This window comes from Bicyclus anynana, chromosome 19, assembly GCF_947172395.1.
Source record: "Bicyclus anynana chromosome 19, ilBicAnyn1.1, whole genome shotgun sequence".
In the NCBI taxonomy this organism is placed as follows: Eukaryota; Metazoa; Arthropoda; class Insecta; order Lepidoptera; family Nymphalidae; genus Bicyclus; species Bicyclus anynana.
The window spans coordinates 7,189,009-7,212,877 of record NC_069101.1 but is presented as its reverse complement, the minus strand read 5'-3'; the positions used below and the strand labels follow the sequence as shown (position 1 = coordinate 7,212,877).

At 34.8% G+C, this 23,869-nt stretch overlaps 1 protein-coding gene across 1 annotated transcript in view; it reads left to right on the top strand.

Moving 5' to 3' along the window:
- The window catches only part of LOC112048953 (transcription factor hamlet), a 163,875-nt gene that overhangs the window by 59,995 nt on the left and 80,011 nt on the right, over positions 1-23,869 (top strand). Inside the window, exon 2 of the mRNA XM_024086668.2 lies at positions 17,390-17,462. The gene's annotated coding sequence lies outside the window, so the exon portion shown is untranslated. The remainder of the gene's footprint in view (positions 1-17,389; positions 17,463-23,869) is intronic.

Sequence of the window (23,869 nt, the reverse complement as noted above, 5' to 3'; positions counted from 1 at the left end):
TGTTTAAATATACAAAGGTAATTCTTCTCATTAATTTACTTACTTTTAAAATGAAATGAATGAAATGAAAATATACTTTATTGTACACCACACAGAAACATACGATACAGAAAAATAATGGAAAGAAAGAAAAATGCACAATAGGCGGCCTTATCGCTAAAAAGCGATCTCTTCCAGGCAACCTAACGAAGAAACTAATAATAAAAATTATAAAGATATAGGCTAGGGTGTACAGAGGTAATATATAAAAGAAAATAACGCATAAAAAAGAAAATAGTTAAATACTTATGTAACAAAATACTAAGATATATCAACATATATAATATACAATACGATACATATACCATATAATACAAATTGTATATTTACAATATTTATACATACGTATACGAGTATATATATAAATATAGATATATAATAAATATAAATGTATAAAAATGTAAAAAAATATATATATAAACATGTCATAAACACAACAAACCATGACGATAATTATTAAAAAAAAAAAAAAAAAAAAAAATACAAAATTTAAGGTGGAAAGTAATGTTTACCAATGAGCCCCTTGAATATCGGTAAAGATTTCGCACGTCTGATATCAGGAGGGAGAGAGTTCCACAGCCTTACGGATTCGACAGCAAAGGATCTAGAGAAAAAAGAAGTACTATGAGTGGGAATTTTTAAGATAAGGTTATCGTCAGAACGGAGTGAACGACAGTGAGTATCACTAAGAAACTCAAACCGTTCTTTCAGATAAAAAGGAGTATAGTGATGGAAAAGAACAGAGTATAAAAGAGACAGAATATGAGTATTCCTGCGAAGACGAATCGGAAGCCACTTGAGCTTAGTCCGAAATTCAGAAATGTGGTCATATTTTCGAAGTCCAAATATGAACCGAATGCAGAGATTTTGAATACGCTCAAGTTTATTAAATTGCTCAATAGTTAAATCTAGATAGCAAGTATCAGCATAATCAAGAATTGGTAAAAGGAGAGATTGAGCCAACGTAATTTTAGTAGGTATAGGCAGGAAGTTACTGAGACGTCGCAAAGAATGTACTGCTGCAAACATCTTCCTGCTCACTTCGCTAACCTGAGGGACCCAGGAGAGATATTTATCAAATACAACACCTAGATTTCGTACTGTATCGCTAAATGGTAGTTGAACTCCATCAAAAACAACACAAGGAAGTGTTGTCCAGTTAATACGGGCAATTTGTTTGTGACTGCCTATAATGATGACCTGTGTTTTAGAAGCATTTACTTGCAGACCATAAGATCTACCCCACTCAACAATTCCCTGTAAATCTTTATTCATTGAATTAATTTTAAGGGGTAAGTCTTCTATTTTAGCTTGGGCATACAATTGAAGGTCATCAGCGTACAAGTGGTAGAAAGAAGATAAATTTAGAGTTATTGTACTAATAAAAATTGAAAACAAGAGAGGAGACAACACGCCACCTTGTGGTACACCAGCACTCACTGAACACCAGTCGGAGTGTGAATCTTCAACTCGTATACGCTGCTGGCGTCCATGCAAGTAACTATGAAACCAGTCAATGACTGAAGGAGATATGTTAAGAGAACGCATAATGGTCAAAAGTAGATCGTAATCAACATTATTGAAAGCATTGCTGAAGTCTAACAGTGTCAGGATTGTCACACACTGGTTATCCATACCAGAGCGGATATCATCAGTTATTTTAACTAAAGCAGTAGTCGTGCTATGACCGGAACGAAAACCAGATTGAAATGGGTTGAAAAGGTTACACCGAGACATGAAAAGAGTTAGTTGTCTATGAACTATACGTTCAAAGACTTTTGACAGGAATGGGAGAATTGATATAGGCCGATAATCAGAGAAGCTCGAGGGATTAGGTTTTTTAGGAATTGGAATTACGTGTGCCCTTTTCCAAGATGTTGGAAAAACACCAGTAAGAATGGAATTATTGAAAATGAAAGAAATTACAGGGATTAGAAGTTCAAGGAGAGGTATGATCATTTTACGACTAATGCAATCAGTTCCAACAGCATCAGAGTTGACTTCCAAGATACTTCTCTTAACATCACTACAGTCGATTTGACTAAAGATAAAAGCTGGATCGTCGGGAGTGGGCAAAGCAGAAATATGATTTATTGTATTACTTTTTATAGTACTATCAATGGTACAAGATGAGGAAAAGTGCTGATTAAGCTGGTTTAAATTAACATTACTAGTATGGTTGTTCCTATTTGCTTTCCCAACTCCCAGAGATTTGAGAAACTTCCATACTCTACCAGAGTCTTCCTCTTCGAGTATGGATTTATGAATATGGCGTCGTTGCATATCTCTACACAACCTGTTACACTGATTCCGAATAACTTTATATTTATGCCGGTAAGCCTCCGTGTCCTTTGATTTTAACTTGGACTTTGCAACATTTTTTTTGTGTTGTATGGTTTTGATCTCCTCAGTAAGCCAAGGAGCAGGAAGATGCCTGATTCTGACTGGACAAATTGGAGCATGACGGTCATACAATTTAATTAAAAGGGAGTTAAAAATCTCTACTTGTTCGTCTATATTCGATCCAACACGAATATCATCCCAGTTTAAATTCGCAGCATCATCCCTCAGACGATCCAAATCCATACCACCAAAATTACGCTGGAGAAGAATTCTTGATTTTGCTTTAGGGGGGCGGATCTTATAAGATAGATAAAGTAAATCATGATATGAAAAGGCATCGGCAGGGCATTGGCCATGCTTAGCCACATGATCACTAGAAGAAACGAGAATAATGTCAAGAAGTGATGGGGAACAGTTTGGAAAATAGTGAGTCGCGGACAGAGGAAGAAGGTGCAAATTAGCCGCCTGTACTATAGATTTTAGACGCGTGGCGCGAGAGTCATTTTTTATAAGGCAAGTATTAAAGTCACCCATTATAATCGAATGCTTATATAGTGGAACAAAACTATCTAATAATACCTCGAATTGTGGAAAAAAGTCAATAGTCAGGCTAGGGTTATAATAAACTCCAAGAAGCAGTTTGAGATTAGAAAAAATCACTTCTACAAACAAATGTTCAGCATGCGGGGCAGGCTGTGCTTGTGAGACACTAATAACAGTATACGGTAAATGCGAACGGAGATAAATAGCAACACCTCCGCCAACCCGATTTTCACGGTCATTCCGAATCAAGTGAAAACCAGGAAGAGCATATGATGTGGAAGATAAACATGGTTTAAGCCACGATTCAGAAATTAGAATTGCATGAATATAATATAATATTTTACTGACTTTATATCCTGCCATATACTCGTAGGCATATCGATACATCATCATTAGCACCCTATTTTAACAGGCATGGTTACGACTATTAAATCATTTAAAATACTAGATTTTTAAACAACAAATTAACCCTTGCATGACTGTGATTTAGACTCTTTAACATAGAAAGCGTTAATTCAACCCCTAACTGATTTGTACCTAGTATCGTACCAGAATGTGAAGCCCTAAGTAATTGGTTGTTAATGTGATAACTTGACAAGTCTGGCACCATCTCTGTTTAAAATTGTAGAACACATAAATTATTTCATTTTATTTAATTATTTTTACTGTTCAGGTTACATAATTACATTTACATTACATTACGTTACATTTTTGTTCTTTTCTTTGTGTGATGTGTATTCTTAATAAAATTTTCTTTCTTTCTTTCTATAATACACATCGCAGAACAAAAAGCAAATAAGCTGCGCTACACACGGTTTCAACAAGTAAAAACTGCTAAGCGGAACTCGTATGTATTTTCTTAAGCAGATGGCGTTAAATATTATATTCAGAAGATTGCCAAAATATAACACTTTCTTTAATCACACACATTATGTTTGTGCTACTTTATTAATAGGTATTGATTACATAGAGTTAATCGATACTTCTTCTTCTTCTGTTAATGTCACTCCTATCGGAGGTAAACAATCATTAAGGCTATTTTTATTTATTTACTGGTGCCCGAAACAGTGATCTGGTGCTCATATTGTATTATCTTATTGCAAATAGTACCGATACTTACGTCGCTAAAATAACACAAACTGGAAATTAAACCCTAGGGAAGTTTCTGTAAAAACAATGCACAGAGCACACACAATTGTGGCACGTAATCCGCTAGTCATTATTAACTATAATTATAATAAATCATAAAAATGAAAACAGACATGACATGTAAAAATAACATAACGGTATCGAGATTTTACTTAGCCCAGTCCTCCGGATTGAAATTTCGTAACATCAAAATGATCGTCAGTCCAAAGCCATTAAGATAATGAATGGCGAATATGGGCCAACATCCTGACATCGTAGTGGTGTAAGATCCAGCATCAGAAATATTTAACCTCATCTGTTATTTATTAGTGATAAGAAGTAAATGATAGATAATATTCACAGTGACTCATTGCAAACATTGCATTGGTTATCTGGTTAAATTGCGGTCAGGCACATTTTTGATACAAAATCTAGGAAACAATGACCTGTATTAAAAGGAAATTCATTTGACATATTAAACGACTACATATCTGATAAGGGTATATAAATAATATTACTCAACTGTTTATATCTGGCAACTGAACAATTGCAGTGTGAAAGCAGGCAACATTTACGTTTTTAATTCTGTCGGGTATGTTCTAACCAATGAGTGAGTTATATTAAATAAATAAAAAATAATCATTTAATATAATTCGGCGGCAAATTACAATATGTCAATGTGAATATTTTCTATCATTTATTTCTTATCCCAAATAAATAACAGATGAGGGTATATATTTCGTATACCGGATCTCGTACTATAGGAAGTCAGACCAGTTTCTGACTAATGCCGGAGATGAGTCGGAGATGCGTGTGATAAAAAAAGCATAAACGTAATCGACAGCACGTCGATTCAGGTTTTAAGATAAAAGACCTTTTAAGGCGTTTGTACATCTCTGATAAATAACGAGGTGAAACTTTATAGGTGCATAACTGGGTAACATCCCGGATTGGATAAATTGTGTGTATAGAGCCAGTTATACCATTCGTTTATTTATTTATTTATTATTAATTAGCACGGATAAATCCAGTTACACTAATTAAAAGAAATGTACATAAAAATTAAAAAGAACAAAACACCACAGTAAAATATATTTATAGATTTGTAAAAAATAATACGGAAACTAAATCATATGGAGTTTAATGAAAGTTAGCATTTATAATTTGTTATCGAATATATTATCATGTCACATAAATGCAAGACTATAAAGACATAAAATTAAATTTTAGTAGGTTTTTTATACAATTTCATAATACTCCTATGTTATTCCAAAATTAACCTGTGAAAAAAAATAATCGATGGAAAATAAATTAAACTTTATTCATGTAAAATCTGAATCTGGCACTACGATCATGCACCTCAAATTGCAAACAAAGTTATTAGCTGCTTAATATGATTTTAAGCCTCAATAGCTCAACGGTAAGAGCGGTTGGACTCATCACCGAGGGGTGTTGGTTCGATCCCCGCCCCGTTGGTCTATTGTCGTACCCATTCCTAGCACAATCTTTCCCGACTAGTTGGAGAGGAATGGAAATATTGGTCATATTATAAAAGATATAAAGAATATTCTTTAAAAATATTTATAATAATATGTTGGACAAGATACTGACCTCAATTTTAAATATGAGTTCTATGAATTTAATTGCGTCTTTAAACTAATCTACGTATTAGAATAATATCTGCTGCTCTGTTTCATTCAATAATCGTTCTATACAAGTGTGACCACACCCTAACAAAGATGGCGCACTTCAAAGTGCAAGGACGACTATAATGCACACCCACATAAATGGACCGCTGCAGTGTAAGGTCATGCATTGCAGAGTATTTTTTTAAATAAACACGAACGTTGTTATGGCTATTTCGGAAATTGTTCGCATTTTTTTTTAATGTCTTCGACTGAAGATGGTATTGCTGACCTTACTTACCACTTTATATAATTGAGTATGTAGTTATGTTGACACTTGGAAACACTTGGATATCACAATTACTATAAATGTTAACACAAGTGTCGGGTACATTGTAAATTCTCATATAAAATCTTACAGGCTGTTGAAAGAAATGTCAATTGCAGCATTTTGTTTTACAATCGGCGAATACGAATATACTTTTGTAAGGCTTTTAATCCCATTATTCCACATGTAAACAAAAAATACTTGTTATGTAAAAGTTTTCTTGTAATATATGCTGTAAATGTTACTATTTTAAGCTTTTGTATTTTGTAATATAATCTGTTTATTGACCTCATAAACAATCAAAAATAATGCAAGATCCGTCAGTATCTTTTATATTACATTTTACTACAAAACCGGAGCATATTAAGGGATGTCGACTCTACAATGTTCTATGTGTTTTATACGCGGTTCGATGCGAATAGGAAAATAAATTCACAACTATACTTGTAGAGCTATGCAACAAGATATATGTTACTAGAACACTTAGTGATAGGGCATGTCTAACGCCGCTATAGCTTGGAAATTTCGTTGATGACACTTCCATGATATGCGGGCGACGGGGGGAAAGACTGCGAAGGTGTGAAATTGTGCGTACGGGAAAGTGAGGAGCATCAGTCGGGTTTTTCATTCATCACTACACGCCCCCCAGCCGGCGCGGTCTATCGAGTGTGTTACAAACGAACTTGCCAAACTAAAACATGCGAGGAGAAATAGACAAAATATCGTCCAATGCTGGCGGAGTTATTTCAGTCCCATCTCATTCGTCCCAACGCATTAAAAGAGATATCGGTATTTCTGGTAATCTTAGCGCAATGAAAGATGTAGCGGTATTTCGGTTTGCACCATCACTGGTTGACTTTTGTCTATTTATCTTCGCGAGATTAACTCGTCGCATGTTAGTGCCACTGGGAAGTAATACTGCCATTCTTATTTCTACAGACAATCATCATGGTATGGTTTGGTGGTTGTCCATATATACATATCAGTCGAGTATATATGGACAACCACCAAACCATACCATGATGATGATGATGATGATGATGATGATGATGATGATGATGATGACGAGTATGTGGTACGAGTAACTATGCCTTTCATATCTATACTAATATTATAAAGAGGTAAAGTTTTTGGTATTGTAAGGACAATCTCCGGATTTTGTAAACCGATTTAGTTGATTATTTTACCACTAAAACACCACGCTATTTGTAAGTGACGTACAGAATATATTTTATTATTACTTTTATAGGAACTACGAGTGAAACCGGGCGTCAGCTAGTATTACATATACCTTTCTTGGGGCATAGCAGCTGCTATTCGGTTAGATGCTGATCGCAGAAAAGAACATAGTAAAACATGTTACAATTATGTTTTAAACTGAATATAAACCATCTGCTAGACTTCGCGCCACGAAAAAAGACCGTCAATACCAAATGACAATTAGCGCCATTAAGACATTGGCGCCGCGTCTACGGGACTTGTTCCGTGGCGTGGAGTATAGTTTCTTTAACTATTACTACAAAGTAAGAGTACACGGCGAATCATCAATTACATGAGCTTGGATTTATCTCACATCGTATACTATATATTATTCACAGATATCGTTATAATAAAGTACACCGAATTACACAGTTATTGTATATTCCACGTGTTCGCTTTATCATGTATAAATCACTAATGGCAACAAATTATTCATGCGCATAATAAAGACTCGTAGATCGTGAGTTAAGCCCTTATAATAATACGAATATTTGATCAATAGTTTGCAATTCGCCCAACTATTTACTTGCACAATTAATTTTTTAAAGGAATATTGTAAATTGGCATTAGATAAATATATACATGAACTCACAGACCGATAGATAATAGATCGAACTTACGAGTATAGTCCTATAGGAAGTTTCAACATGATCAGAGAGATCAGGCTGTACGAATTTTGTAATATCAGCCACTGACGACCAAGTAATCTCACATGCCTGCAGCACTAACGGCTTGACAGCCGTTAAAACTGATTGTGTATTCTTCGCAATGTGCATGTCATCATGCCGATTGCATTGCAGGCATGAGATTACTTGTTCGTCAGTGGCTGACATAAGGCACGGGGTTGTAACAACTCAATATTGCTGCGATTCGTTCGGTAGAATAGATCAATTTTTCACAATGTTCAAGAGACTCGAACCGTTGACTCCATGATTTAAAAGCTGATCAACTTAACCTACCAAGCCTTTAAATATAGTAGTATCCCTAACAAGTCAATCGTTAAACCAATGTGTCAGTTGAATACCATAGTAGGAGTAATATTAAAAATGGTTTTGATTAGCAAACCAATTATCTAATAATAATTTGATCTTTATTTATCCTTAAGATAAAAAAGCAATCAATATTTGCGTATCACATAACATTGATCAGTACAATGGAATTCCTTATCAAAACTGTTTGATATGCAAGAATGTTGACATTTGACATTCAATCTATTGTAAACTTAATAATTGTAAATGAGCGCCAATATGCGTATCGTCATTGTAATTAAATTGTTATTACAATGTACGGTAACGGTATTCTGTATGCCTAGTATTTTGTAGAGCCGTTATAGCCCAGTGGATATGACCTCTGACTCCGATTCCTGAGGGTGTGAGTTCGAATCCGATCCGCATGCACCTCCAACTTTTCAGTTGTGTGCATTTTAAGAAATTAAATATCACGTGTCTCAAACCAGAAGTAAAACATCGTGAGGAAACCTGCATACCTGCTGTGTGAAATCTGCCAATCCGCATTGGGCTAGCGTGGTGGACTATGGGTTGATAACGAACGGTATTCAGTATGCTTAATATTTTGTAATAAAAAAAATATAACTCTGGAAGTTCGTTAGGTTTTTAATTGCTTTTTTTAAAGAATATTTGTCATGTCTTTTAAATATAAACTATATTCCTGTTCGCTCCAAATCGTCCGGGGGCGGGGATCGAACCTAGATCTCTTGGTGATGAGCGCAACCACTTTTCCGTAGGGCAACTATTAAGGCCCCTGTATAGTTTCTTCACGATTATGTTCATATGTAATATATAACACGTAAATTTAGTTTTAACTTTCTGTCGTTTAAATCATAGTGTGGAAATCAATATTGATTAATTTGTCAATGCTACTCGTACAATTTAAGAATTTTTATGGATTTTAATTTTTTATAATAAAAAATTTAGTATTTCCGAAGATTACATACATTTACATGGAGTACTTAGTTTGATGGAGACATTTTCATAGTTTTCTCACGAAATGCAATGACGTGTCAAAATAAATGAGCTGTTTTCACTTTACGTTTGTTAGTTTTGTAAATAATTTTGTGATAATAAAATTGAAACTAAAATAAGTGTTTTCTTTCTCCTCAGGTAATATCTGGTAATCGTGAAGCTCTTTGTTGTAGAGCTACTCTCGGAAAGTACTACCAATCAGCATCGCTAGGATCCGACCCGGTATGGTTGTTGATTATGGTTGCGGGATGACGGACACAAAGATAGAATAAATAAGAGCTACTCCGGGGAAGTACTACCACTACTACCAATCAGCATCACTAAGATGCAACCTGAAGGGTTGTTGGTTGGCTGCTTGGTTGCTTACCGAAATTAAAATAAATAAATGATTCAAATCATGCCGACTTACGAGTATGGGTTGAGACGTTTATTTCATTATAATTTTGTCATATTTACCGTCTATTTATCACGTCTGTGGCCAAGTTAAATGAGTGTAGACCTCAGAGGTCAACCTCAATACATAGTTACAAAAAGCAAACTTCGGTGTAACGAGGCGAGTGACTATAAACTTCCTCATGCGACATATACGGAAAAAACTGCTCGAATGTGACCAACGTTTTCCATGAAGTGCGGTGTTACTGAGTAATTTCTAAAGGTTCGAGTAATTTATTTCGATTGCAAGCGCCTTTAATGTCCGATTGTTGTGATATGGCTTTATCGGAATGAATTTTTCACTGCTATTAAAGAAGCATTGAGTTTTTGCGGTAACACCTTTAAGTGTTTTTAAGTGCGTCAAAAATTGTTTTCATTTTGTTTATTTTGAGGAAATATCACAATGTTGTGTGTTTCAACAAAGTTTCAACATACCACAAATAATTGTTAATATGAATCAACTTTGTTGACCGCAAAATAATACGATATTCGTTTACTTCAAGTAGGCTTAACATACTAACAATTTTGAAAAGTCAAGCTATACTATTTGTGGCTATCATTGGTTTGAAGGCAAGTTCTGCTGACAGAGCTGGCCTATTGCAATCGTTATTTTAACAATGTTAATTCCCATTACATAGATTATTATTATTAATTCTACGTTGTTTGAATATGAAAGCCTGTACTTCAAATATCTCATTCATTAATTCATAAATAACATATTCTAAAGCTACCGTCTATTCCATTTCGTCTATGCTCGTTTTTTTTATTCCATACAAGTTAGCCCTTGACTGCATTTCACATCCACACCCGTTTCGGTTTCTACACGACATCGCACCGGAACGCTAATTTACTAGGCAGCACGTCTTTGTCTAACTAACCACGGCCTAAACCTCCACAACCTCCCACTACCCAGCCTGTTTCTCAACTCAACTCAACACCTATCATACACTTGCAGTAAAAAATATTTACTTTAATGCCATATTTTATCAATATCAATTCAGAAATTAGTTAAATATTCTTAGCTACTAGTTCGTAACGCTTTCCGAGGTTTCAAGGATATAAGGTTTCACATTTCATTAAGACAGTTAAAGGTTTTATTTATCTAATTAGAGGTAATTGTAATCGTCAGTAAATTTTCACGAATGGCCGCCTTATCATCTACCCGCCCTAGGCCCGGGGCCTACGGTCAAATCCACCACTGAATTCAGACATATTTAATAATGCACTGTATTAAATCAATGCCAAAATAATGAACTCACATTGCGAATAATTTACAGATACAAGTAGGTATGCGTCACAAAATACGGCCAATTAACACCAACCTTTATAAATCGGCTAAAATTGTCGATTGCGTAACTATTCACTTTCGAAAGCGGGTAGTAAAAAAAATAAAATGACCGGATCATAAGGACCCTTCTCCTCGTTTCGTTGGTCGTAAACTCCACCAGGGCCCGCAATTACCTGCGATGATATACACTTTTGTTGCTTCACCGATTTATTTTAATTTTTTCACTTTTGATTTCAATTTCGTATATTTTATGATTTCATTTTATCTCGGCGGCTTTTTATACGAATCATTTACTTGCCCTGCAGTTTGAATCGAAGGTGTGTATACCTTCGATTGAAACTGCCGAACGATTAAACATTTTTTGGGACCCGTGTTTAAATCAAAGTGGTTAACACAACACCTATTATTAAGACTCCGATGTCCGTCCAACTCTCCGTCTTTCACCTGGTTGTATCTCATAGACCGTATAGCTAGTTGGATTTTTCACTTATCTGTATTTCTGTTGCCGCTATAACAACAAATACTAAAACTAGAAAAAAATAACGTAATTATTCGTTTTTATAGATATCCGGTTATTATTCTAATTATCTGTCGATTCCCGGACTTGTGACCGATGGTGTAGGGTTAAGGACTTCCTTAACAGTTAACTAACACTCCCCTTCTCCGCTCGTGTTTTACCTGCCAAGCCAAATTTACTAAGATCCTACTAGAGCAGCTTTGGATACCCTATCTAAAATAGAAAAACTAAAACCAAAACTAAATAGTTGAAAATTTAATTAAGAAATCCAACACGTCGTTACTCAAATTACCACGACTCTACGACACTACATAAACTAGTTCATTTAATCATGTTTCCCAAGTCAAAACAAGATTGCCAAGTGTCTCGACTGGTCTCCAAGACCATTACAATAACGTAAGCAATTGAGGGCAAAATAAACTACATCGAAATTACTATTTGGGACAAGATGGGTACGGCTTAATTATTATTATTTTAACCTGGTCCAAGAGCTGGTCGACATTTTTGGGTAGGTATTTGAGACAAGCTAACTTGTCCTGCACCTCTTACTCGTATATACTACTAACATAGAACTGGGGACCTGGCTCTGTATGCAAAGTGATGCCAAACTGAAATTGTTATTAAAATTTCAGATATTTTTATTTAAATAATGACAAGGTAGCCGTTGACTGCGACCTCACCTTAAAGTTAATGTTAACGACGATACAGTACTAACAATGAAACGAACTAAGTTTATTCTACATATACTTCAGGTTTCCAGCTCTTTGATGAATGATGTAAAGGACAAGACTCAAATACTTACCAAAACTGCCCACCAGCTCTCCAGCTATAATCATCAACCGTGTAATATCATATCAAATAATTTGTAAGAAAAACCGCTTCTATGGCTAAGTCGTAAAGGTCACAATGCTTTATTAGAAGCTACTCTTTGGACTTCTACTTCCATAATTGCAGGCTGTAGATCGTCTACTGTCACGGAGCAATAATATTTTGTGTAAACGAGAATTGGGTTTTTTCAACGGCCTTGCTTATGATGTTACGTACAGTTAATGGCTTGAAGAAACTATAAACAACGTTGTAGCTGTAGGCATGCTTTAGTTATTGAAGTAATGGACAGTGCTGATTTATAACACTTTGATATCAAATTGTATCATCATTATCAACCTATTTTAAAGGCCCACAGAAGAAGAATAACCATTATATTATTTTATTTCTTAACAAACTGAAACGCTTCTTTAGAAAAAGATTATACTATATATATATATATATATATATATATATATATATATATATATATATATATATATATATATATATACTATAGACTATATATATATATATATTTCAGTTGCACACCACAATGTTAAAAACAAGAAAAATAAAAATATATTATGAATCAGCATAAAAAAGGCGTTATCGCTAAGTAGCGATTTCTTCCAGAAAACCTTCCTAACTTTGCGCCAGATTACTTATACTTACAGTTCGTTTTATGTAGAATGGTGCGGGTGACAGTCAATTTCACTCTTGAAAGTTTGCCGCGATTCACGATAATAGTACGTATTATGAACGTCATACAGGCGACTGTCACCGTACCCATGAAATCTGAAAAACACTTTATGTATTTTAATATGTTCACTAATATTATAAAGGCGAAAGTTTGTGTGTAAGTATGAAAATGTGTAAGTGTGAAAGTGTGTAAGTGTGAAAGTGTGTAAGTGTAAAAGTGTGTAAGTATGTTTGTTCCTGTTTTACGCTGCGGCTACTGAAGCGATTTGGCTGAAATTTGGAATGGATTTAGATTTTACTCTAGATTAACACATAGGCTACTTTTCATCACGGAAAAATCCATGGTTCCCGCAGGATTTGTGAAAAACTAAATTCCACGCAGACGAAGTCGCAGGCGTCCGCTACTATGTTATATTACTTAATTTAAGAAATATTTCTGCAGATTTACTAGAGATAAAGATTATTCACACCGAACCGTATTCCAATTTTGCGGATGTTGATAAATTTCAAAATTTGTGTTTCTCGATTAACATTTGCGGATCAACGGATATGCAAATTAGGAATATCCGCAAGCTAGTATGAGAAAATATTTAATACCTATTTCGTATTGGATGTTAATATAATTAAAGTAAGTATTTCGTTTTCGATTGTGGCATTTATTTATATCCCGAGCATCGTATCACTTTGTAGTGCCTGTACAGTTTGGCGAGAGTATAGATATGTTTAATAATTGTTAAGTTATCAATAAAAAAAATTAAAAAAAAAAAATTGAACCACCGTACATACCATAGAGAGTAGAGCAAAGCCATGATAGCCCAATGGATACGCCTTAGATCGAAGTGCGTCAGTTTGAATACGGTCCGGAAAATGCACCTCCAACGTTTCAGTTCTGAGCATTTTAAGAAATTAAATATCACGTGTCTCAAACATCATGAGGAAACCTGCATACCTGAGAATTCAATACGTGTGTGAAGTCTCCTAATCTGCCTTAGGCCAGCATGTTGGAGTATTAGCCTAACCCGTCTTATTCTGAGAGGAGTATCGTGCTCAACAGTGAGCCGAATATGAGTTGTTAATGATGAATATACTTTAGGCTCAATATATACAATAATAATGGATATATGTAATAAGCCTCCCTAATTGCGCCATAAACCAAGAATGAACATATCAAAGCATATCAGTATAATAATATGTTAGTGATAATATATCTCGAGCTTTTATTAATTATCAAAGAGATTACGATAGACTATTGTAAAAGGATCGATATATCGTTACCTCAGGCGGACCTTAACCTACATCAATAAAGGTGTATTACAACATAGTGTCACATCAATCTCCAGCGACGATTAATAATCGAGCTCCCATTGCTTTGTATCGGAATCATCGCCTATTGTGTGCGATATGTAGCGCGTGAGACACAAAGCCTTAAAGAATTATGAGCATGTAAGTTACTATGACCAAAGATAACGAGTAGGCATGCAGTTTTTGTCGTCTAAACTGCTAACGTACCTACTTCTACCAATATTATTTTGACGTTGCCTTTCAGAAACTAATTTTGTAAAAACATAATAAATAAAGTATCTGAAAGGCTACGTTATTAGTTATAACTTGTTATCATTTGAAGCTAAATTACTATTAAATACTTATTATTAAAAATCGAACATTTCCATTGTAGATTAAATTTTTTATTAGTTAGCGTTTTTTGAAATATTTCTAGTATGTATTCGAATTTTAAACTTTCGATTTTTTTTACTAAAACTTATTATTTTTTAACTTATTCGAGCTTCGTAATTCTTTTTAAGGCTTTATAAATAAATCGTAATTATTATACCTTTTATGTACTGACTATAAAAAGCTTCTGCTTTTGACTCGTTTGTATGTATGAATGAGTGGGGCTACTAATTTATCACAAAGTGCTGATCGCATTTGGATGAAATTCTCCGTATTAAAATGCATATTTTACGGATAACTTGAAGGCGAATTTTTTTCATTTGTAAAAATATATTTTTTTACTTACTAAACGCACGATCAGTGTGTCTCAAAACGGCACGAGATTTTTCAATAACCAAACCTCTAATGGAGCCCGCAAATTGTTTATACCTTTGTTTCGGAACATGAGAATTAGATTCATTCATGCACATGCTATATGAAAAAAATCCATCTTGTTAAGCAATCATCATCATTTGTTACGAAATGCAGAGATTGGATGGAATTGAAGTGATTTGTTATGAGAGACCCTATAGAGTACAGTTATAATTTTCTGTTCATTGCGCATTCAACTCTATAATGTTGACACTGAATGGAACAAAATAAATGTACATATTTACAAAACCAAGAATTTAAATCTACATGTTTGATATAATGTTCCTGATATATTATACAGGGGGCTGGGGAGTATTTCCCATAACTTTGGGGTTATTAGTTCTTTACCGAAAATAATTTAAAAATGTTCAAAGAACATGTATGCTAAAATTAATATTTTCGGAGTAAATAATATTTCTTTTGTAAATAGATGTTTTAGATGGACTGACGACAAGCAAGTTGCAGGGATTCGCTGGATGCAGGCGGCTCAGGATCGTGATGTTTGGAAGTCCCTACAATATTTATTTTTGGAAATATATTTTTTATCGAGTTTTATTTATCGACTATGTATCACCGAGCATACATAGTAGATCAATAAAACTCTACGAATAAAACCTAAATAATTGAAGCTTCTTTACACTTTCTATGTTTGTTTTTATTTCGAGTATGATGACCTCCGTGGCGCAGTGGTATGCGCGGCGGAATTACAAGACGGAGGTCCTGGGTTCGATCTCCGACTAGGCCGATTGCGGTTTTCTTAATTGGTCCAGGTCTAGCTGGTGGGAGGCTTCGACCGTGGCTAGTTACCACCCTACCGACAAACACGTCCCGCCAAGCGATTTAATGTTCCGGTTACGATGTCGTGTATGAAACTGAAAATGGGTGTAGATTTTCATCCTAACGGTCTAACAAGTTAATCCGCTTCCATCTTAGATTGTATCATCACTTACCATCAGGTGAGATTTCAGTCAAGCTAACTTATAAAAAATAAAAAAAAATTTCGGTGTGCATTGCAAATTAAAAAAAAAATAAACGCTGTAGCTACTGCTAAAATAAAACTCTACCTCATTACATAAAAACAATTAAACTTTTCACCTTTACGACACAAATATAAAAAACTGTTGACAATTGCGATAAATCAGCCTAATTTACGAGTTAATAATGTTATTTGTGAATAAAAAGGGTTATGATACCATTAAAACTGCCTTAAAACTAAGTATGACGTAAGATCCGCCCGCTCGACATTTATTTACAAATTAACCCTATTTTTCCTTTCTCGGATCCTTATTGACTTGTCTAATTTTAATAAAAAGTAAATTTAAAACAACAACCCGACAATGTTTGTAGTCGTTGTAAAAAGTGTGAAACAAGAAAATACTCACGCATTGATATGTTACGAATACTCGTAATATATCAATGCGTATGCGTATGTGTATGTACAACAAATTCACAACAATGTTCAATGGATAGCCTTGGTTGTATACAACCTACTTATGGGATCTTAAGTTTCAAAGTTTCAAACCTCCTTAATCCGGCCTTCAAAGTCATCTTAGAGGACGTCCACAAACTATAAACTCCCTACCGAATTTCAACTTTCGAGATTTCTTGATGATTATATAATTAGGTGAAGTAATATTTTACTTGAAAGCAATAAAATGTACTCCAGTGGTCATGAATTAGCTATTTAATTAAGTACGCCTTCCTACGAATCCAACGACAATGCAGGGTTTGCGAACATTTGGCAAAGGTTCAAAGATCACGCAATTAATTTCAAAAGACAATTTCTGGTATCGGATCTGCGGCCACGGATCACGATGCGACTAATTTAGTGGTAATTTTGCAAGACCATAGAATAATTGTCATCGGGCTTGCGAAATTGTTTGAACATTGATTTGAGGACGTCTAAGAAACGATTCCGCAACCCTGCAGATAACAGTGAAGTTTGAATCGAGTAACCTTTATTTTTTTTTTAAGTGAAAATGTGCCTTAAGTACCGATTAATTAATTATTTATTTACTTATTATTCTAGAAAAACACATTTAAATTAAGCCTAACCATAGTGCAACACAAACCACAGTTGGTTTTACTGTGCACTGGTTATTATTACATAACACAATATTTAGGAACAAAAATAATTAACAAACAAAGGAGAAGAAAAACCAAGAACAATCATAACAATTAACTGCCTTCTTTAACTTTCTAGTTACTAGTCTAATTCACTTAATTTTTCACTTCTTAAACAAAAAATAACTTCTTAAATTATAAAAATAAAAATTATTCTGTTTCAGTTGCTTCATCAAAATTATTTTGTTTCAGAGTTGGAAAACCGCCGCCAAACTGTCTACCGCAAATGAGATTATACCCAGTCACCACGTCCAAGCGCTAATAGGTAAGAAAAAATCTAATTTAAATATAGAAATCTAAACAATATACAATGTATATAATACGCTTACTGTCCTGTGCAACAGCGGCGCACTAACTTGAAAGGAAAGTGAATTAAATGTTCATTTTATTTTTTTATATCTGGATCTACTGAACCGATTTTAAAAATTATTTTACAAATATAAACCACGTTATTTGCGAGTGTCATAAGCTATATTTATCATCGATGATACTTCTGTGCCAGATAAATATTATCAGTTAAAGATAAATAAGTTCCAAGACAAACATTATTTTCATTAATCTGCATCAAAAATTACGTATATCTAGTTACGTGTTAGGTAGGTTCTGCTAATCCAATGATTATGCAGAGAGAATATAAACTTTGCTAAACCTAAAAGGACTTAATAATAATCTAATAAACAAGTACCAGATAAGTACTTTTAGATACAAGAGTATTGAAATAATTGCCAGTATAAGCTGCTGTTTGCGAGATAAAATTAATTCCGCCAGTGTAACGCGAGTATAAAGGGCGATGGCTAAACTTTATAATGGCTTATAATAAACGTGGTCCGCCGTTACACCGGCTGACCCAAGGCTGCGATTAGTCGACTACTAGAGGCTATCGCTATAACACTACACGCCATGGAATGGAAATAGACCTACTAGACGAGACGCTTTTAAAAAAAAAAGTTTTTATTAGAGCGTTTTGCTAGAAGAATTTTCGAAATTAGCAGCACAGAGATAGTATGCGGAGCTTCTCTCTATCTTGAAATCTTAGTTGAATGGAATAGAAATATATTAATCCATTCTTTCCATACTTCCATACCTAATATTATAAGCGAAAGTAAGTATGTCTGTCTGTCTCTTACCTTTTTACAACTAAACCACGATAAAACGACTTGGATGAAATTTTGTATAGAGATAAATTGGAGGTTGGAGTAAAACATAGGCTACTTTTCTGATCCCAAAAATCCATGGTTTTGTAAAAACAGAATTTCACACGAATAGTCGTGGGCGTTCGCTAATTATAACATAATATTCACATGCAATTATCTAAGCTTCAGTAGTAACCAGCCGACAAAGGGCTGGTTACTACTGAAGCTTAAGTTCCTATGGTACCTATTGCAATTTAGAAAATGTAAAATCTCCTACTGATTCGCATGTAATGGATGGCAGTTAAATTAACTTAGATTTTCTTTTCTGATTGTGTCGTTTTCTTCTTCTTTGTGACCAGGACGTTTTGGGTGAACAAAAGAAACGAACATCATTGCTACGCTAAGAGTACTTCCAGAGACACGTATCTATGTCCAAATGTCGTTCACGATGCATCGTTCGCATGTAACAGCGTACGCGTAACATATTCCGATGTGCTGGAGCAAATTTCTCGGTATCCCAACGATTTTCCACCTTAATCTCATGCAAATTAAAGCAAATTATACGACATTCTCGAAGATAAAACACTTCTACGATCCGAAATAGGAAGGCGAAGGGACTAGCCCAAATACAAGGCGCTTCTAAGTAATGTCACGGAATTTCTCAGAAAATAGTGAGATATCCCGATAAGATTTGTTTATCTGGTCGTGTTATCAACTAAATCTAGAACACAGACTTACATGAAATTAATTTATATTTAAACAACACGCGGACAACGCGAAGTCGCAAACCGCCATAATGTATTTTCCTATTTAGATATTTATTTTGCGACAAATTGTTTTTTTTTTATACATTTTTTTATACCTACCCACTTTTTCCGAATTAAACAAACGTACTATCAATCAAAATATTTTTATATTCTCTCTTCTTGTATGTTTCTGGTATGCTCTGCACCGCGCCCGTTAACCTTTGGCATCGATGTTTTTGATTGTAATTTCACAGATACTAAAACATCCAAACAATTGTAACGCAATTCATCAAAAACAATTTAAATTCCTCATTAAATTGATACAACACATATTTGGTACACGAGCCTCATAATGAAATGTAGTCACGCAACATAGTAGTACTGTTGGTGTCACGTAAAAAGAACGCTGATGGTGTTAAGAGATGTTATAATGTGATAAATGTTATCTGGTTAATGGTTAATATGTGCCTAAATCAATGATGTTAGAAGAAAAAAGAGGTAGATAGATTATACGCGGACAACAGTGGCGTAAGAGGTAGATAGATTATACGCGGACAACTATGCTAATTAGCAAACCTGAGCTCAGTCGGCGCACTGTCATCGCGCCGTTGACAACGCCGCTGAAATATTTTTTGTGAACCAGTTGTAAACATCGAATGTGGTTTAAGTAACCTATCTACCTCTTTTTTCTTCTAACATCATTCGCTCAAATAATAAATCTTTTATTCTGGCCATATCCAAGGCCAAACCAACAACCAGTAGAATAACTAAATCTATTCTCAAAACTCAAAACGTAGTTTTTCAGAAATCAACTACCTAGTACCAACCTGGGTGCTTATTCAAAAATATGTCTTAACAACATGGCGCAAAGCAGCTTTTGTATGAAAATGATTCATGAACCATGAAACTACAGTTCGTTGCATGTAGCATGGTGCGGGTGACAGTTCCTTTCACTCTTGAAAGGTTGCTGCGATTCACGATAATAGTACGTATTATGAACGTCATACAGGCGACTGTCACCGTGCCCATGCTATCTGAAAAACACTGTAGTTCAATATAGAAGCCTGAAGGTAGCCATGGGAACTCCCATGCTAATCAAGATACACCTATAGAATTTGGATTAATTTGTCTACGCACTACGTTGTTACATGGAAAAACTATACCTAACGGTTTTTAATCAAAGTTTCATCATCATCATCATGTCAGCCAATGGACATAGGCCTTTTGTAGGGATTTCCAAACGTCACAATACTGAGCCGCCTGCGTCCAGCGAATCCCTGCGACTCGCTTGATGTCGTCAGTCCACCTGGTGGTGGTCGACCAACACCACCAAATAAAAGCTTATTTTGTTTGAAATACATATTTAAATATTCAAATTCAGATCAACGGAACTATTTAACTAGTTGTCACTTCAGCGTCTCGTAATGTAGTTATTAGAGATGTTTAGTATTCACCAAATGCCCTTAAACAGTCTACCTGTCCACGTAGTGCGCACCTTCACATACTTTACATAACTTAATGTAAATACGGAATCGTGCAATAAACTTGTTGGTACGCTCATTATAAGATGCTTTTACACTTACACTTAATAGAACAAAAACATGATCGCTTTAACGGCGTGTTCGACGTTTTTCTGCACTAGTAAGCTCGGGTAAAACTATTTTATGGAACGATTATTATAATTGTGATCGTCACAAGTTAATGTAACTCTTGGTTATATTGCTTTATTTATTATGTTAAATAACGTTTTAATTATTTATTATAACGAGTATGGATTTTTATTGTCCATAAAATATTTTTTTTATGTAAGCTTAGATAATGGTTAGGTGCATTGAAATGTGCTACTAAGATCTGTTTTCCTGTTTCACTCTGTTACAGCAGGGGAGGTGATGCTAAATCTTGATTGTTTCGAGGGTATCTGTTTGATTTGGAGGATAGATGACATCAGGAACAATAAATGGTTATAAATTATATTTTCGTATTCAGTGGTAGGGAAAAAACTACAGATTATAAAGATAGTCTATGGTGAAACACGCTTAATTAGAAGATGCCTATTAGCTCTTTACTTAAATATATGTTGTATATACTTAATTGTTAAGGAGATTTGAAACTTACTCATAGATCCACCGCGTATTTCCTACAAGTATGTTATTCAATGACGTAAAATATACAAAATAACAGTCAACTTTTTAATATTTCTTTACTCCTCAAAATACCAAAGATGTGAATCATCCAAGGCCAAAGTTGAAGCTATTAAACGTGATGTAACAAAATATTACATTAAGAAGATTATATCTAATTTTTACAAATTATATGCTGTGTATTAAGAGTGCTCTATAAATCTGAGCATATTAAGTGCGGCATTAGTTATATCCATCCTCCTATGTTACATCAATTCACATCACCAGGGTTGTGATGCGTGATGTTATTTTTATATGGATTAAATAGCGCCTTATTAAGTCAAGATATTGCCCAATGTCAAGGTATTGTTCAAAGAGCCGATGGATGTTTTGAAACCCCGCACTGGAATGCGCAGTGTTGGTCGCCCGCCCACTAGGTGGACTGAGGACAAAAAGCGGGTTGCAGGGAGCCGCTGGATGCTCGCGGCAAAATCGTTTTGTTTAGAAGTCTATGCAAGAAACCTATGTCCAGCAGTGGACGTCCCTCGTCTGTTAATGATGATGATGATGATTGCCCGATAATGACCAATGGGGGTTGGTCATCGCAGGGTTAGACTATTTGCACTGGTGTCGCTACTGCCCGAGACCGGCCAGTACTGCTGGTTGCTGGCGGCTCGGGACCGTGTTTGAAAGTACCCGACATACAAGAAGCCTTTGACCAGGAGTGGACATCCATTCGTAGATAATGATGATGATGAAGACGAAGTGTTTAGCAAAGCAAAGCGTAACGTGTTGTAGCAACAATGCCTTTTTCACTTCTACTTCTCTTTTCTACTATTCTTCATTCTAACATGTAGCAGTTTAGTGAATGTATCAAATTTGTCAAGACAAATGAGTTCAAACTCGATGGGCTTACCTTCTTAGGTTAGTAATTCTTTCGGCCATTTCGACTCCATTATTAAGATTAGCTTCATGGTTCTTATATGTGAGTGAGTCACTATCATTAAAAAGGCTTTGTTTTGCGCCGCGTTGTAAAGAACAACTCCATCATCAGATCATCTCCAAGCATACTATTGCGTAGGTATACAATTTGAGTCAACTAAAAAGAAAAAATATATGTAGCTTCCAAAATTGAACTTTGGAATTGGAAGTTGAAAGCTTTTAAAAATACTAGAGCTGGCATGTTGCAATTTGCATCTCATGTGCATATTTATGCCGTATTTGTAAATTATTGGCTTTGTACTTACATTCTTAATATGCATTAAGTAAGAACCTCGTCAATCTATTACCATATGCATTATAGAACTGAAATAAAATAATACAGCATATCTTAACGATGTATGATGTGTTAAGCATTACTTCTAAGTGAATGTGATTATTACGATTATATTATTATAGCTTTACTAATATCATCTTTGGAATATTCCAAACCAATAACTTTTTTTTTTTAAATAAATAAATAAATATACTTAAACAATACACATCACTATCTAGCCCCAAAGTAAGCATACAGAGTAGCTTGTGTTATGGGTACTAAGATAGTTGATATTATAATATTCCTATTGATATACTACATATAAATACTTATATAATATATAAATACACACAGACACTGGAAAAAACCCATGCTCATCACACAAATATTTTCCAGTTGTGGGAATCGAACCCACGGCCGTGGATGCAGAAAGCAGGGTCACTACCCACTGCGCCACGCGGCCGTCAAACTAAATAACTTTGTTCAATCTTGATTTGAACTTATGAAATTTAGATTTCTGTAAAAAATCTATATTAAACATAGAATTTAATGTATTGCAAAGTACAAGTTTCGTTTCTTCTGTAGACCTTATCTTATATGGCTCTTGGGAATAAGACCTACCATTATACTCTAACGCAAGACTGAGGGTAATTTTTTTCAGCTTGTCATATAAGAATAAGGATATCCCGGTCCCTATTTTTATACCAGCAGACACCCGTGACTTCGTACGCGTGATATTCAGTTTTCCCAAATCCCGTTGGAACTATGGATTTTTCCGGGATAAAAAATACCTCCTCTAACTCCTCTTCTAGTAAGTAAGTAATAAGTCCGTTCGGCCGTTCCAAAGATTAACCCGGACAATCAGACAGACAGACAAAAATTTTGAAAAAGCTTGATTGTATTTTGGTGTCGTGTACTTGTGAGCTTTTAATGTATCAGTTTTTTTGACATCACAGACAGACACTTCAATTTAAATGTGTGTAAATAATTTATGTGTCTTAATATACATAAATTATTTACACACAGGCTGACGACTTAGCGGGCACTTTAACACACAAAGTGTTTCACCATCGACTTCCCAACTCCGTGTCTGGCATATAAATATGGACAGATATTAAGCACATATCAGTACGATGTCCTCACCTAATCCGCCTTGTGAGAAAAATTCCACTTGCCGTATCAATAACTTCTTATAAATACCACTAATACTCCGCAAATATGTTGTATTTCGTGAAACTGTTTACAAAATCTGTCATCGTAAACATATGTGTAGGACAGGCTAAAGCAAACTTATATTATGTATTCTAACGCTAATTTATGGGTGTCCGCGATAAATAGCCGAGGAAATAGCGTGTCACGAAGATAGAACATTGTACACACTATATTCTCATGCTCTACAATAAAACTGAGTGTTTATC